This window comes from Musca domestica, unplaced genomic scaffold (assembly GCF_030504385.1).
Source record: "Musca domestica strain aabys unplaced genomic scaffold, Musca_domestica.polishedcontigs.V.1.1 20, whole genome shotgun sequence".
Taxonomy (NCBI): domain Eukaryota; kingdom Metazoa; phylum Arthropoda; class Insecta; order Diptera; family Muscidae; genus Musca; species Musca domestica.
In genome coordinates, this window is record NW_026712250.1 from 3809149 (window position 1) to 3824888 (window position 15740).

At 31.7% G+C, this 15740-nt stretch overlaps 1 long non-coding RNA gene across 1 annotated transcript in view; it reads right to left on the minus strand.

Moving 5' to 3' along the window:
• Positions 1-15509, minus strand: part of LOC105261630 (activating transcription factor 3) — a 123385-nt gene extending 107876 nt beyond the window's left edge. The window contains exon 1 of the long non-coding RNA XR_891441.3: positions 13457-15509. This is a non-coding gene — a long non-coding RNA (activating transcription factor 3). The remainder of the gene's footprint in view (positions 1-13456) is intronic.
• Between the last annotated feature and the right edge of the window lie 231 nt (positions 15510-15740).

Below are 15740 nucleotides of genomic sequence, written 5' to 3' on the forward strand. Positions count from 1 at the left end.
CTCTTCGTATAGGAAGAAAGGAGTTTTAGGTAAACTTGGTAAGATTTTGGAACCAAGCTCGTTTGCTTTTTTCCCGAAGAAGCCAGCCGATGATGACTGCAAGCGAAGCCATATTTTCTTCACTCTTTTCACATTTCTCTTTAGTAAGCTTTAGGTTTTGGGCAATCTAGTTCACGAAGCTAATCGATCTTTCTCTCGTTCCTTTTCTCATAAGGAACTAGTTCCTAAATATGGTTCCTTCATTCCAAATAGTTCCGTTTGAATATGGTTCATTAGAATATTTCTCTTTCATTGTTGATTTGTTTTTTCTTTATCGAAGTTGAGGGTTCCTGTAAAACCTTTTGCAAAAATTATCCTTGCTGAAATATAAATTTCAAAACGATTTCTTGGAGTCGTTTTTTTTTTTTTGATTTTGAATAGCTTCTTACTTCTGTTCGCCACTGTTTTCGTGTCTATATCTCTCTACAATTCATTTGTCTATACTAATGAAAAATACATGCAAATATAATTCACATGTGTGCACAAAATGTTTTTTTTTTGTTTTTGGAAAACATACACTTGAGGCGTTTATAAACAAAAAAAAAAAAATATAAAAAATATATAGACAGCAGTGAAAGAAAACAATTCTACAGCCATTGATTCATTGGGTCCAAGGAAATGGAAAACATTCATATTTTTTTTTTTTTTTTTTGATTTTCTTATGTGAAAGACAAAAAACACTATGACACATTTCTCTGTCATAGTGGTTTCAAAAATCATTGAAAAATATATGTTTTTGAACAAAAAAAATTAATATACAATTTTTATTTTTTGATAAAAAAAAAATTTCCATACAATTCCCATAAAAAAAAAAATAAATATTGTATATCTTAAGCATGCACATTAAAAAGTCAACGAGTTGTGGCATAAATAATTTTTTCAGATTTTTTTTTGGTTTTTTTATTTTGTATATGTTCGCTGAAAATGGTAAAACCATACGCTTTGGACACGCGCAAATTTTGGTCATTCAACATTTCGAGCAATCAAGTTGGACAGGCCGACAGACAGTTGGAGAAACAAACCTCCACGAAAAGAAAAAAAAAGGCAAAAGATTATCTGACAAGAACATTAAGAAAAAAAAAAAAAACAAACAAATGTATGCACTTGAAATGAAAAGTCAGAAGAAAATTATGGAGGAAAGGAAAACGAAATGGGGGAAGAACTACGCAATAAGTATCCTGGAGGGAGAAATAATCATTACAATATGACTGGAAAAATCTAAGAATATTATGGGCAGCCAAAAAGAGCATTGCAATGGAGAACTTTAAAAAGAAAGCTTGTTTAAAACAACTGCCGTTATACTTTTTTAAAGATTCCAGAATTTAATATATTTGCATTTAAAGTTAATTTTGAAAAAAGTTTCTGATGATTCAACTCCTCCCTAAATAAAAATAAAATAGTTTCCTTTTCGTATTTATACATATATCAGTTTGTGAAGAACTAGAGTAGCAACAGGCAAACGCAACGGCGACGGAACTTAAGTGAGACTCTGATATACTCAGTAATTTTAAAGCACAACACCAGCTGGGGTTTTTGAGGCATCTCTTTGTCAGAAGAAAATATTTCAGGTTTTAAATAATATACAGAACTTATAAAAAAATGTCTCAGGATCATCCATTTAAATACTTACAGCAGCACTTATGCACTTGAAATGAAAAGTCATAGGAAAGGAGGCAAAGGAGGAAAAGAGAACGAATTTGGGGGAAACTACGCAATAAGTATCCTGGAGGGAGAAATAATCATTACAATGACTGGAAAAATCTAAGAATAATATGTGCGGCCAAAAAGATTATTGCAATGGAGGACTTTAAAGCTTGTTTAAAACAACTGCCGTTATACTTTTTTAAAGACTCCAGAATTTAATATATTTGCATTTAAAGTTAATTTTGAAAAAAGTTTCTGATAATTCAACTTCTCCCTAAATAAAAATAAAATAGTTTCCTTTAGAATAGCAACAGGCAAACGCAACGGCGACGGAACTTAAGTGAGACTCTGATATATTTAGTAATTTTAAAGCACAACGCCAGCTCATAAATTCTGGAAGAACAGTTTTTTTTCTGGCATCTCTTTGTCAGAAGAAATTGTTTCAGGCTTTAAAAAATATACAGAACTGATAAAAATAAATCTCTCAGGATCATCCATTTAAATACTTACCGCAGAGCCATAAAAATAAATGCCAGATCCGCAAAAAAGGTAAACGATGTCCTAATTCAATTGTTTGTTTGATATTCTTTTACAATTTTATATTTCAAATTTAAATAACTGATTCGAATCAGTATTAATTTAAGTCTCTCCCTTACAGAATTTCTTGCAACGATAAATCATACAAAGTAAACTTCCCTAATATTGATCACCCGCAAAGCAGATCAGCTGATTAACAGTTGTAGTTTTAAGGATTGTTATTGTTATGTTTAAGAAGAAGATGAAGTAAACAAAATCTAGGATTAAGTACCGTTATGTTTAATATATAAAGACCGATGATTTTGAAAATAAAATTCCATTTAAGGCAGAAAACAGGGGAAGGGTGCAAGTACATAAAAAGCATGAAGTCATGGCTAGGCATATTAATGTCAAATTATAATGGAAAACGACGGCAGGATTTTAGGGTAGCTCTGTAATCCCTTTGTGATATGCCACAAAATATGCTTAGCCATGACTTCAAGCTTCTTATGTACTTAGCCCTGAACAGTTGCTTAGGCTCCGTTGCCAGTTTTTTGAAAAGAAACGCCGATGGAATTCAAATCTGGCTATGGAATTTTCGTTTAATCTAAAGGCAATGTAAGAGAGGTATAAATAAATCTTCCTCCCATTCTTATGTTCGAAAGAGTCGACAGAATAAAGGTGAGAATACATAAAAGGCATTTCCGACTGTCTTAAGTCACCGGCTGGAGTTTTAGGTTGACTTAGTTCGATTTTTGGCCTCAGCTTCATTCTTCTTTTCCGATAAAGCCAGCCGATGACATAAGCCAGTCAAAAATGCGTTTTATGTAATCTCACCTTTATGTTAGCAAAGAGTCGACCGAATTAAAAGAAAACAACGGCAGGAAACGGGTGCGGCTCGGACATCCCTTTGTGATATATTACGAAAAATGCCACAGCATAATGCTGAGCTGACACAGTATCATCGGTTTAATGCAGAGAAGATATAAAACGCGTTTCTTGACTACTTAAGTCATCGGCTGCCTTATTCGTAAAAGAAGAAAGGTGTTTTAGGTTGACCTACGCAACGTTTTACTTTTACGAAGAAGCGAATCGATGACTTAAGCCAGGCAAAAAAAGCCTTTTTGTGTGTTTTCACCTTTAAACTGATGATACTCAGAGAGCTTAGCATCATGGCGTAGCATATTTCGTAATATATCTCAAAGGGATGTCGGTGCCGCACTCAACTTCTGTCGTAGTTTTCCCTTATCATTTGACTTTAATATGCCTTGCCATAATGCCAAGCTGCTTATAAATCATGGCCGTAAAGGTGAGAATACATAAAACGCTTTCTTAACTGGCTTAAGCCATTGGCTGGCTTCTTCTTCGGAAAAGAACAAAGAACCGTAGGAACAAAATTGAATTAAGGCAAACTAAAACTTCTTTGTTCCTTTACAAAGAGGCCAGCTGATACTTAAGCCAGTCAGAAAAGGCTTTTTATGCACTCTAACCTTAAATATGCTGAATATTTTTTGTAATATAAGGACACGACGAGAAATTCTTTTATGATTCGCTTAATTTGCCAAATTTTAAAATAAATTAAAATTCCGTAGTCAGACGGAAGCCTCTTTCAAGTGAGGTTGCAATATCACATTGTTCTCCTGTCCTTGAATTACAAACGAAATTGAGAGTATTTGCGGATTTTCAAAACTATGAAAAGCAACGGCGTTTAGGTAGAAGCCTCGGCCTGGAATTTCTTATTAAAATTTTCGAGAGATTTGTTATTTTTATTTTTGAAGACAGAATCAGAAAAATAATCGGTGACTTTATCTTATTTTTAAATTGGATGAAAATTCAGAGCCAAGTTTAAATTCTGTCGCCGTTATTCGCTGCAGTCCGAAATTTCAAAAAGCGGGCAAAATTTGGTTATGACCCGCTTACTTTGTCTAATTTTAAAATAAATTAGCGCCCCGTAACAAGACAGAAGCCTCTTTCAAGTGAGGTCGCAATATCCCATTGATCTTCTGTCATTGGATTACAAACGCAGTTAAGAGTATCTTTGTCCCTGTCTTTCTAAGTTGAGTATGATCCAAAATATTTATCAAATTTATCCGAGCTACAAATAAAACTTGACGCCATATTTTCTCAAAATTTGACAAAACAGGTGAAGCAATAATTCCGCATTTGTTTTCTTTATTTTCAAATGCATACAAATCTCAAAGTATTTTTAATTTCAAGTTAATCATCAAACATTTGCAAATCCCCAAATTATTTGTTTGCGGTTTACTAATTTTCAGCTAATTAAACTGTCAAAAGTTGTCAAAATATTGAAAAATCTCAGTCATGTGTATGGCAAAAGTGAATCTAAAGATCAAAGGGAAAAAAATAGCAAATAGCCAATATATTTTTTTATGAAAACTGCATTCATTTATTGGTTCATGGTCTTGTGCTCAGTTCCCTCCCAACAAACAAGTGTCACATGAACAGTTATTCATTCATTCAAGGTTTCTTTTCTTTATTATATAAACCTTTTCACACACACACATATTCAAAATGACAACAAATGAAAAGAGCCACATCAAAAGAAAGATTTTTAACACTTCACAACAATGGCTAAGAGAAATAGAAAAGCAAATAGTCAAACAACACAAAATGCTTTCGATGATGATGATGAGTAAATCAATGGATAATCGCAAGAAAATAATTTGGATTTTTTGGATAAACATTTTGGGAAAAAATATCGTGAAATGTATATTTAGTAAAATTTATATATGAAATTATTTGAAATGAAGCCTTACATTAAAGGAACTTCAAACTGGAAACTAAGTCTTTAACATATTTGCATTTAAAGTTACTTTTTTGAAATTCAGAGAAAGATCAAGCTTTTAATTAGTGGTAATCTTTTCCACCGAAAATACGTCCCTTAAAGAAGCGTCTTTTCTTCTCACCTTAGACGACCTTATTTCCCAAAAAACCCGTAGTTTTCTAAGCAACGGTAAAAATTTAGGCGTCGCCAAATCATAGCTCTAAAAGTAGTATATTCGGAGAAGGAGAACCCAAAGAGAGGCCATGCTTCCAAAAGTCAGCCCTTCAAAATCCCTTATTTCACCTTCAGGAAATAATTTCTAAGAAATCATTTTGAGAAGTTTCAGCAGAATAGTACCCAGATTCGTGGAATATTTTAAGTTTTAAATCAGAACTCGACAACTTGAAGCTTGAGAGGAAATGGAAGAGCCCCCATCAGACAAAGTTTTTAACATATTTGCATTTAAAGTTAATATCTCAAAATTTACAGAAGGAAGATTTAGTAACTTTTTCACAAGAAATACTTCTTAGAGAGGCCTTTTCATAGGAATCCCGTATCGGGCCCTCCATTCCCCGATAAATATCCTTGGATTTCCAAGCCAAAATAAACTTTAATGGGTCTCAAAAGCGGAGCTCTAAAAAGGGTATTCCTCTTTAAGGCAAGGATTTTCAAATTTCATACTTTTTATTGAAAAACAATCTCCAATGGAGATTTAAGATCTATCTGAGATCTTCTGAAAAATTTGAATGTCTCTAAAAAGCTTGATTTTCTGTAGAAGAACTGTGAAAAAAAAAAAAATCTTTATTAACAGAAGGCTTCTTTGTGGAATCTGTTTCTAATAAAAAGGTCTTTAAGGCACTTTTTGGCCGGTTCCTCAAAATATCCTCTATTGAAGCTTAAAGACCTCTCAGAAGTCTTCTTAAAAAATTGGAAGCCCCTTTAAAGACCTTCTTGAAGACCTATGAGCTATGAAACACTTTTTTTGACAGAAGGCCCAAAAAAAAATTCTTTAGAGCCTCTTTGCGGAATCTTTTTCTAATAAAAAATAAATATCTTCTCAAAATATCCTCAAATTAAATTTGAGACCTCTTAGGGGATTCCAAATAAGTAGAAAGCCTATTAAAGGTATTTTTCCGTAAAAGGCCTGTGAGATGAAATCTTTCTTAACAAAATGTCCTTAAAAAGCATTTATTTTGCTTAGAGGGTCTTTGCAGATCTTTCTTTTAATAAAATATCATTCAAGGCAGTTTTTGGCAGGCTCCACAATAATCCTTGAGACCTCTCATAGATCTTTTAAAGAATTGGAAAGTCTTTTAACGACCTTCTTTGCCCTAAAAGCTCTGTAAGAAGAAGTATTTCTTTACAGAAGGTCTTTGTAAGAATTAATTTTTATATTAGAGGGTCTTTACGGAATCTTTCCATAATTAAAATATGTTTCAAGGAACTTTTTGGCCCGCTCCTCAAAAATTCAAAAATAAAATTTCAAATAAAATTGAAGACCTCTCATAGATCTTCTGGAGAAGTTGAAAGCATATTTGAGACAGTTTAAGGCCTCTTAGAGTTCCTTCAAAAAAGTTGAAAGACTATAAAATAACTTTTTTCCATAGAAGACTTATTAGAAGTCATTTTTATTGACAAAAGCTCTTTAAATGAATTTCTTTTCCTTAGAAGGTCTTTGCGGACTTTTTCTCCAAAGCAAATATATGACCTCTACATAAAGTGACTCCCCTACAACCAGAACATTTTTGGAGATATTATAAAAGAATCTAAAGCCTCTCAAGGGCAATTTCAACCTTCAGAGAATTCAAAACTCTCATAGATCTTCTAAAGAAGTTGAAAGTCTATTTGAGACAGTTTAAGGCCTCTTAGAGTTCCTTCAAAAAAGTTGAAAGGCTATAGAATGTATTTTTTCCGTAGAAGACTTATTAGAAGTCATCTTTATTGACAGAAGATTTTCAAATGAATTTCTTTTCCTTTGAAGGTCTTTGCGGATTTTTTTCTCCAAAGCAAATATCTATTAAGGAACATTTTGGTTTATATGACCTCTACATAAAGTGACTCCCCCTGAAGACCTACGAGAAATCATCTTTGCTGACAGAAGCTTTTCAAAAAGATTTATTTTTTCAAGAACTTCTTTCAAATTGGAGGTTATTTGAGGTGCTCGCAGGAATTCTAGAGAAATTAAAAGCATATTAAAGTCTTCCCTTGTTTAGAGGACCTATGAGAGGACCATCTTTATTGACAGAAGACCTGGAAAAGTATCTCTTTTCCCTTGAAGGTTTTTGCGGAATATTTCTGCAACTAAAATATCTTTCAAAGGTATTTTTGATCTAAATTGCCTCTAAAGTATTTTTTCCAAAACTAGACCATTTCAGGAGATATCCTAAAGACATTTCTTAGGGAATACCCTGCTAAATTCTAATTTTCAACGGAAAATCTTCGCTGTTTTCAGTTTTCCTATTGAAAAACTCTTTCCTTCCTTATCTCGCCAAAAAGGAAAACCAACTCGAAATGTTCATATTATAAATCACATAAACTATTTTTGGTATTCAAAAATAAACAGATTTTTTCTTTTGCCATCGATTGTGTTTCCAACACGATTTGGCACCAACTGTAATCGTTTAAATTTGTAAACAAATAAACATTTTGAAAAAAAAAAAAAAAAAATATACGGAAAATAAAATCTAGTTGCTTTAGGTATTAATTTTGGAAAAAATCAAAATTTCGCACTTGCAAAATTTGGAGAGAACACTCTCACACACACACACACCGGCATACGAACATGGTGTTAGATTTCACACCATCCACCCCCCACCCCCAAAAAACGTGAACATTTTTAATTGAAAAAATTCCATCGAACGCGTGTGTTTCAAATAAATTATGCTCAAGGCAGCCATATTTTGTTGGGGGGAGGATTAAAAGTTTTGATATTAGTTTTTCGATTTTTTTTTCTTCAATGAAAAAAAAAAATCGAAAAAAAAATTCGAAAAACATTTTTCACAACAACTCACATGTGATGACGGACTGATGAAATTGCCCGTTAAACTAATCCCCTGCTAATTTATTAATTTTTGGAATCCAAACAATGTGAAATAAAAACGAAGTGCGACCCAGCCGACCGACCGACCAACCAAATTGTCATGGGATTTTCTTGGATGCTCTCGATTTTCACACACACAGACACACAAGCGGAAAATTCATATTTGAATTAAAATTTTGAGGGAAAATAAAACACCTGTTAGAAATTCTGTTTCTTTGCGGCCAGCTGCCTTATAACAACAACAACATACGAATATTTTTTGACGCAACTCACACTTTGTATTCGAATTTTCACCCTGTCAACGTGTGTGTCTTTTATGTATATTTATCTATTTTTTCTGTTTTTAAAATAAAAATAATTCAAAAATACATAAATTAGTTTTAATTACTTCCTTAAGAATCGAAAAAGAAAATTAGCTATGGGGATTTGGTGCCAAGTTCGCAAGAGCACTTTTACACCCGAGTGTTAAGGTTTTGTGACACTTTTACGATTCGAGATATATTGCCTGGCAATATTTTAAAATTAAAGCCATTTGGAAAATTTTGTTGAGTAGATAGAGCTCCCATAAAAATTGTCAGGAATTGGGGGGTTCCCCCCAGAACAAGACTTTGCTGGATGGGATAGATCTCTGGGAAAACAGTAACTAGTAGGGAAAATTTTGCTGAATATATGTTTCTAGTAAAAATAATTATATTTTTCTTAAGAAAAATTTAAATGCCAAGAAAATTTATAGTAAAAAAATAGAGAAGAGAAGAAAAGAGAAAAAGTGTTTATGTTGTCAAAAATAAACAATGTTTTTTATTAACAAAAATTGCAGATATTTTTTCATGGTAGATATTAAATATACAAATTTCTTTTGTTCAGAGACTCACCCTGAAATTTGATCTAGAATATTTTTTCATTTGACATTTTCCCCAAAAAATTAAGTTTAAACGGAGATTTGGACTTGGATTGGAAAGGGGTTCAATTATCATGTGAAAAGAGCAAACACATAATTTTCACCTGTTGTGCATACATTTCCAATGTAATTATCGTAAAAACTATAGCCCCTAGATATATGGTTTATTCTGAGATTTATAATAGAATTTTGTGTGGAATATTTCTTCTTTTAACATTTTTTCCAAAAAATGAAGTTTAAAGGGAGTTTTGGACTTGGATTGGAAAGGTGTTCAATTATCATGTGAAAAAAGCAGACACGTAATTTTAACTTGTAGTTCATATATTTCCAATGTAATTATCTTTAAAACTATAGCCCCTAGATATATGGTTTATTCTGAGATTCATAATAAAATTTTGTGTAGAATATTTTTTCCTTTGACATTTTCCCCAAAGAATGAAGTTTAAAGGGAGTTTTTGACTTGGATTGGAAAGGTGTTCAATTATCATGTGAAAAAAGCAAACACATAATTTTCACCTGTTGTGCATACATTTCCAATGTAATTATCGTAAAAACTATAGCCCCTAGATATATGGTTTATTCTGAGATTTATAGTCAAATTTTGTGCAGAATAATTCTCCCTTTGATATTTTTCCCCAAAAATGAAGTTTGAAGGGAGTTTGTGGCTTGGTTTGGAAAGGTGTTCAACTATCATGTGAAAAGAGCAAACACATAATTTTCACCTGTTGTGCATACATTTCCAATGTAATTATCGTAAAAACTATAGCCCCTAGATATAAGGTTTATCCCGAGATTCATAATGAAATTTTGTGTGGAATATTTCTTCTTTTGACACTTTTTCCAAAAAATGAAATTTAAAGGGAGTTTTTGACTTAGATTTAAAACGTGTTAAATTTTCTTGTGGTGGCAGACACATAATTTTAACTTGTAGTTCGTATATTTTCAATATAATTATCTCAAAAACTATAGCCCCTAGATATATGGTTTATTCTGAGATTCATAATGAAATTTTGTGTAGAATATTTCTTCTCTTGATACTCTTCCCAAAAAATGAAGTAAAATGGGAGATTTTGACTTAGATTTAAAATGTGTTAAATTTTTTTGTGAGGGCAGACACATAATTTTAACTTGTAGTCCATATATTTTCAATGTAATTATCTTTAAAACTATAGCCGCTAGATATATGGTTTATTCTGAGATCCATAATGAAATTTTGTGTAGAATATTTCTTCTTTTGACATTTTTTCCAAAAAATGAAGTACAATGGGAGATTTTGACTTAGATTTAAAACGTGTTAAATTTTCTTGTGGGGCAGACACATAATTTTAATTTGTAGTTCGTATATTTTCAATGTAATTATCTTAAAAACTATAGCCGCTAGATATATGGTTTATTCTGAGATTTCGAGTGAAATGTTGTGTAGAACATTTCCTCTTTTGGCTGTTTCAAGCTAAAACTAAATTTTGTGTTACTTTCAGGCTCTAAGTCAAAAAGAGTCCGAGGTAAAATGGTCCAAAAAATTTAACAAATATTTTCGGGATTTTTTGGGCAATATTGATGCTAATATTTGAAGCTACGAAGTGGGAATAGAGATTTCTTTTCTTAAGTGACTTATAGTGAAATTTGATGCAGAATATTTTTGTCTTTAATGCCTTTCACCTAAACTTACATTATATGATACCTTCAGGACTCAATTCAAAAAAGTCCGAGGAAAAATGTTCGAAAAAAATGTAAGAAATAATTTCGAGATTTTTTGGTCAATATTGATGCTAATATTTGATGCTACGAAGTGGAAATAGAGATTTCTTTTCTTAAGTGACTTATAGTGAAATTTGATGCAGAATATTTTTGGATTTGACATCTTCTGCCTAAAATGAAATTCTAGGTTACTTTCAGGCTCTAAATCAAAAAAAGTCCGAGAAAAAATGTTCCAAAAAATTTAAGAAATATTTTCGGGATTTTTTTGGGCAATATTGATGCCACAATTGATTGCCAAATTGAGATTTATTTTCTTTGAAGACTTATAATGAAATTTGATGAGGAATATTTTTGTCTTTGGTGTCTTTCTTCTAAAACGAAATTTAATGTTACTTTCAGGCCATAACTCAAAAAAAGTGAAGAAATTGTTAAAAAAAAAAATATTTTTGGTTTTTTTTGAATATTGGTGCAAATATTTTTTATTCCATATGCATTGGAAATACAGATTTCTTTTCTGTGGTGAGTTATAGTGAAATTTGATTAGGAATATTTTGTCTTTGACTCCTTCTACATAGAACGAACTTTTATGTTAGTTTCAGGCATCAAATCGAAAAAAAAGAGAAAAAATTGTTCCAAAAAATTTGGAAATATTTTCGTTATTTTTTTTTGCAATGAAGTGGGAATAGAGATATCCTTTCTTTGGTGACTTATAGTGAAATTTAGTGAAGAATATTTTTGCCTCTGATATAATTCCTCTAAAACGAACTGTTATGCTACTTTCAGGCGTTAACTCGACAAAAGTCCGTAAAAAAATTGCTCGAAAAAATTAGCAAATATTTTGGTTTTTTTTTTTGGGAACATTGATGGAAATATTTATATGTTATGAAGTGGAGATAGCGATTTCTTTGCTGTGGTGACTTATAGTGAAATTTAATGCAGAATATTTCTGTCTTTGATACCTTTGACCTAAAACGAAATTGTATGTTATTTCTAGGCTCCAACTCGAAAAAAGTCGGAGGAAATTTGTTTGGAAAAAATTAAGAAATTTTTTCGGCTTTTTTTTTTTTTGGGAACATTGATTGTACTATTTTTGGAAATACAGTGGAAATATAGATTTCCTTTCTTCGGTGACTTTTAGTGAAATTTGGTGAAGAATATTTTTGTCCCTAACGCTTTTCACCTTAAACAAAATTTTATGCTACTTTCAGGCCTCAATTCAAAAAAAAAAGGCCCAAGAAAAAAATGCTTAAAAAAACTAGCAACAATTTTCGGTTTTTTTGGAATATATTTATTATATAAGCCTTGGAAATAGAGATTTCCTTTCTTCGGCAACTTATAGCGAAATTTGATGAGGAATACTGCTCTCTTTTACGTTATACTTCTAAAATCATGCGTTTTTGGAAATTTTGGCATAAACTCGTGGGAGTAGGATTTAACCCTAAAATTAGTTTTTAATATATATGAATTCCTATCGTTTAGGTAAGATTTAGACTTTTGATGTCTTCTGGGACCTATAGATTTCATGACAGATAATTTTGTAGGATATTTTGACTAGCTACGATGCCATTTAAAGGGATTTTTTGTGATTTTTTCAAAATAGAACCAAAAAGTCCCCTTAATTGACTCGCTTGAGGAATAAAATGTTCTACAAAAATAAGCCTCGTATTGTTATCTATAATATTGTCAAAGACGATATATACCTAAAATAAACGGATTCCAAAGAATCCGAAAATCCCGAAAAAAAACATATTTTGAAAGAGGGACCAAAAAGACCCCTTTGGCGACTCGTTTGAGGTTTAAAATATTCTACAAAAATAATTCTCACATGGTAAACGGCAATTTTACTTCAGACCTTATTTACCTAAAATCAGCGGATTTAAAGGAATATGTAGTCCAGAAATGTCAAGAAATCTTATTTTGAAAGGAGGACCAAAAAAGACTCCTTTGTGAGCTCGCTTGAAGGTTAAAACATTCTAAAAATTAAAGCTTGTATTGTTATCTGCAATATTGCTTAAGACTTTATATATCTAAAATCAACGGATTTTAAGGAATCTAAATCCAAACATTCCAAAAAAAAATATATATTTTGAAAGAAGGGTCCAAAAGACCCATTTCTTGACCCGCTTGAAGGTTAAAATTGTTGACCCAAAGATTCTTCATATTCTTTTCTCAAATATTGCCAAAGGCATCATATACCTAAAATCTACTGATTCTGTGGAATTCTTATCCGAATATTCCTAAAAGTGTGGAAGAGGGAGCAATTTGTCCCTTTATTTTAGGTTACTTGGCATTTTAAACTTAAAAAAACGCCAATACATGTGTTCTATTTTTTTTCTACTTGCATAATTTGCTGGAATTATAAATTTCCATTTTTTTCTGAATTTTTGTTCGCAAATTTATTTTTATTTTTTTCAGTGGAAATATATTTTCCCTTATATTTTAAGATTTTTCCAAAAACATTTCCCTCGATAAAAATATTCATCAAAATTTCCCAAATTTTGAATTTAAGTTTTTTATTTATTTATTTATTTATTTATTTATTTTTATTTTTTTTTTATTTTTTTTATTTAATTCCTAAATTTTATTTTTTTTTTTCTTAAAATTTGTAACCCCAAAATTTATTATCTACTTTCCCTTATATTTTCATTTTTTTTCCAACAATTTTTTTCTCCACTAAAAAAAAAATTCATCAAATTCCCCCAATTAGATTTTCCAAAATCTATTGGCCCCCCAATAAATTAAGCCTATCCTCTCAAAGGTGTTTTGTTTTTTTGTTTTTGCAATATGAGTGTGTGTATATGTATGTATGTATGTGTGTTTGGGTAAGAGTACTTACCGTTGAATTAATATCCGGAGAGAGTAAACAGCTGATTGATTGGTAAACAAAACAGCTGTTTGATAGCTTGCTCTGGAAAAAAGCAAGGGGCTGAGGCGGCGAAGGTGTTTAATAAAATTTCCAAATGATTAAAATTTATTATATCTTTTGTTGTTGTTGTGAGGAGATGCAATAATTTTTGCTTTGATGTAGTATTAATAAAAAAATAATAACAATTAAATAATGAAATGCACACGCACGCACACACAGATACACAAATTGTAGGCACTTTTGTATATATATATTTTATATATAATATATTCACATGGAGATAAAGATGAAGTAAATTATATAAGTTTTTGCAGTTTTTTATATTTTTTTTTTCAATATTATTTTTTTTAATATTTTCATTAATAAAAAAATAAGGCCAAGCCGGTTTGGTTTTTGTTGTTCTTCTTTTTTTCTTATATTTTAAACATTTGTATCGTTGTTGTTGTTATTTTTCATAGCTTTTGTTGTTGTTGTTTTTCTTTCAATAAGGGCACTGTGGTTAACATTGTTGTTTTTTTGTTTTAAATTTTATAACATTTTTTGTTGTTGGTTTTTTTGTGTAAAAATTGCACTTGGTGTTTCCGGGGAGAGGGGGGAGTATTTGGTTTTTTGTAATTTCCCTTTAATCCCTGTTTTTGTATTTTTTTTTTTGAAATATTTTTTAGGCACTTTTTCAATTTTGTTATTAAATTTTTTCTTAAATTGGTATTTTTATTTCAAAAAATCTCCCTTCTCTGAGAAGACTTTTCGGGGGACTTTAAGGACTACAGCATGACCATTTTCATTTTTTTTTTTTGTATATTGCACAGATTTTTTTTCTAAGGAAAACTCGATTGCTATGGCAACACTTCCAATTGGAGTTTTAATAACAGGCCATTGGTCAAGAGGTCACTGGATTTCTAAGAATTTTATTTCTTCTTTCTTTTGATTTTTTTCTCTTTTTCAAAACATAGATTCTATTAATTCCATTTATTTGTGGGACTTTCAAATCGTTTGCTTTATTTGTTTTGTAATTTTCAAATATTCCAAGTTTAGCGCTAGCACGAGTGTTGCTTACGCGACGATTTCAGCTTTTTAAATAAACGCTTAAAATCAAACTGAGCGTTCGACGTTAACACTTGCGAAAAAATACGAACGAACAATGTTCATACAGCTGACACACACACACACACACACATCCATGCATAGAGACAACAGCAACAAAAACAATGCGCTGCTCTTCTTGTTCTATCTACCGGATTCGGATTCTAATACATTGTAAATACCCAACACACCAGGGATGGGGTAGGGGGGTCGGGGTTTTTTTTTGGGAAGAACTGAAAGCGTTTGTTATGAGTGTGATGAGTCTTGCTTGCTTGCTTTTGCTCTACGTTTGCTCACTTGGGCGTCCGAATATCTAATGAAAATCCACAGAGAATTAACAGCACGAAACGGCCGGCCACACACACACTCAGAACTCAGTTGAAATTGTAATGAGAACGAACGCCAACAACTCTAACGAAAGTCAAATGATATATCATTTCATTCGTTTCATTTACGAGGGGGCGTTTGAGAGGTTAGGCCAATATATTCCCACACACAATGGCTAGCACTCTCTCTCTCTCTCTCTCTCTCTTTTTTTTCAAACTCTCTTGGTTTTTCTAACAAAAAAAAATTGTTTTTATTTTTTTTTTATTTTCAAAGTATCCAAAAAGTTTGTTTTTTTTTCTCCTTCACGAGTTCAAGTGTTTATGTTTTTTTTATTGTTGTTTTTGTTTTACTCTCTACTTCTAGCACACATGGCTGGCTGGCTGGCTGGCTGTCTCTCGGGGAGGGCTCTATGTAGTACGTACGACCATGGCTACAACTTAAAAAGAACTGACTTGTAGCAAAAAGTGAACAACAGCAAAACTTGACAACAAACAAACGAATAAACGACCTACCGACCGACCTACAGACCGAACGACCACCAACGAGACATACATCGAAACATTGTGCGTATTTGTTCTCATATCAAAACAAAAACATTCACACACAATGGCAAAAGGCGCATACTCCACCAAAAGAAGAAGCAAAAAAAAAAACACCAAACCAAAACACAACACAGCACAGAGAGCATGGCAGAGAGAGAGAGAGAGAGCTCACACAAAAGCCACCCATTAACCGTAAAATATTGTATGCCATACATTTTGTGTGAGATGGAGAGCAAAACAACAACACCACCACCACCGACAAGTCAAAGACTTAATAACTTTGTTTTCTTTTGGAAAATAAA